Source organism: Phyllostomus discolor, chromosome 6 (genome assembly GCF_004126475.2).
Source record: "Phyllostomus discolor isolate MPI-MPIP mPhyDis1 chromosome 6, mPhyDis1.pri.v3, whole genome shotgun sequence".
Taxonomy (NCBI): Eukaryota; Metazoa; Chordata; class Mammalia; order Chiroptera; family Phyllostomidae; genus Phyllostomus; species Phyllostomus discolor.
This window is the reverse complement of record NC_040908.2, coordinates 161,532,479-161,535,184: the sequence shown is the minus strand read 5'-3', so window position 1 is coordinate 161,535,184 and position 2,706 is coordinate 161,532,479.

Genomic DNA, 2,706 nt, shown 5'->3' with positions numbered 1-2,706 from the left:
TTAATATGTGAGCTCCGCAAATGCAGGAACTGTCTTGCTCACAGCTCTACCCCAACACCCAGCACAGAGAGGACACCTAGTAGACATCAAACAGATACCTGTTCGTGAAATAGTTGGGCTATGAAGAAGCTGAGCTTAAAAGGGTTATCAGAGGACAGAACTTAATAAATTAGCCTGTGTGTGTGAGGCCCACTTCAAAATACACTGTTTTTGTTTTATCACAATACCCCCTAGGTCAGGAACAGTTTAATAACATAAGGCAAGCACTGGTGTCCAGCGTTACTCCATGTACAGGGGCGACAAAGACGAAGGCCGTGCTCTGGTGCAGCTTACACACTGAGGGGGTACTTACAGTGATAAGCTCTGAGAAGAGAAGAGGATAATGGAATTGAAGGAATGGGGAGATATGTACTTCAGACAGAATGGTCAGGAAAGGCCTTGAGGAGCATGTGACATTTCAGCAGGCGCATGAATGATGAGAAGAGGACAGCCATGCAAAGGTCTCAGAACAGCATCCCAAGCAAAATGAAGAAGATGGCCAAGACCCGGAGGTGAGAACAAGAGAGAAGTTGAAGGGACCATGGCGGGTCAGTGTTGCTGGAGCGAAGGAAGTGAAACAGGGTAACCACACCAGCTCTTGTAGAGATGTATTCTCATGGAATGGGAAGCCTTTCCAGGGTTTTTAAGGAAAAAGTACAAAACAAGATAATGATCTGATTTATGCTTTTATTTTTTTAAAGATTTTATTTATTTATTTTCAGAGAGGGGAGGGAGGAAGAAAGAGAGGGAGAGAAACATTGATGTGCAAGAGATACATCGACAGGTTGCCTCTCACACGCCCTCAGCTGGGGACCTGGCCCACAACCCAGGCATGTGTCCTCACTGGGAATCGAACAAGTGGGCAACCTTTTTGGTTTGTAGGCCAGCACTCAATCCACTGAGCCACAGCAGCCAGACTGACATATGCTTTTAAAAATCACTCACCCACCCAGGTGGCTCAGTTGGTTGGAGCACTGTCCTGTACATGCACCAAAAGGTTGTGGGATCAATTCCAGGCCAGGGCACTTACCTAAAGGTGGGTTCAGTCCCCCATCCAGGAGCCTCTAGGAGGTAACTTACTGGTGTTTCTCTCCAACATCGATGCTTCTTTCTCTCCTTTCCTCTCTCTCTAACACCAATAAAAACATATCCTCAGGTGAGGACTTTAAAAGTAAACAAATAAATAAATATTACAAATAAAAATCACTCTGCCGTATGAAGATGGAAATAGATAAAAGAAGGGGGCACTTAGGAAAGGCCCTCACAACACTATTCCTGGTCTACAGGATGAAGAGCCTGAGCCTTTTTAAAGGCATAGTGACAGGGAATAAATTTTTAAAAAATAGACTTCAGATAGTGGTTACTTTGGGAGTGTTTAGGGGAATGGGATGGGCATAAAGATGTAGGTAACTGGTCCTTTTGTACTTCTTATGTTCAATGGTGGATTAATGGGTATTAGTTTTACTATTATGCTTCATAACTTTCATATATCATATGCATTCTATGGATTTTATGGGTTGAATTGTGTCCCTCAAAACTCATGTTGAAGCCCTGGCCCCCAGAACCTCAGAATGTGACTGCATATAGAGAATGAGCCTTTAAAGAGATCTTAAGTTAAAATAAAGTTATTAGCATGGGCGGGCTCTAATCCAATAGGACTGGTGTCCTTATAAAAAGAGAAGATTAGAGCACAGGCACAGAGAAGAGACTATGTGAAGACACCGAGAGAAAAGAGCCATCTGAAAGTCAGCAAGAGACCAGAAGAAACCAGCCTTGCCAATATCTTCATCTCAGACTTCTAGTCCCCTGAACTGTAAGAAAATAAATTTCCACTTTTAAACCACTCCATTTGTGGTATTTTGTTCCGGCAGCCCTAGCAAAGTAATAAGTATAGGTGTCAAATATTTCGATCATAAAATTTTTTAAATTAATTTTTAAAATCCATAAGATAGTAGAATACATGTCAAACTGTTCACAGTGGTCACTCCTAAACATTTCTTCAAATTTAAAAATGTCTTCCTTCATATTCATCATACCAATATTACATTGAACAAGTGTAAAAACTGCTTAATATCATCAAATACCAGTCAATTTTCAAATTTCCCCAATTATCCCAATAATGTCTAAAACCTGGATATTTTCCAGAACCTGAATCCAATCAAGCATTTGGTTGTCTTTTATGTTTTTCTGAAGCTTATTACAGTCAGCCCCTGACACTTTTTTATGACATCAATTTTGCTTGATCTTTTGTGTTTCTTCTTCTATAAAACCAGTTGTCTTATAGAATGTCTCACATTCTTGAATGATATCGAGTTGTTTCCTATTGTTTCTTTGAGGGTGTCTAAGTGGTTCCTCCATCCCCTGTAGAGGGGAGGTTAGCTCTCAAGTCTTGATTGGAATCAGCTTGAATGGTTTTGGCAAAAAGCTTGATTAAGTGATGTTGCAGACTTCACGCTGAAGCACACGGGGACCTCACAAAAACTTAATTGTCCCAGGGTTAATGATGCTAAGTTGGATAACTGGGTTAAGGTGGGGACAGCCGGATTTCCCCATTGCAAACATGTCTTCCTCCTTTCTGATTGGCAAGTTAGCTGACAGGTGTATTTGGTAACACACCGCACCTTTTTACAGCTGTTTACAATTTACCAAATATGTTCAAATGTACAA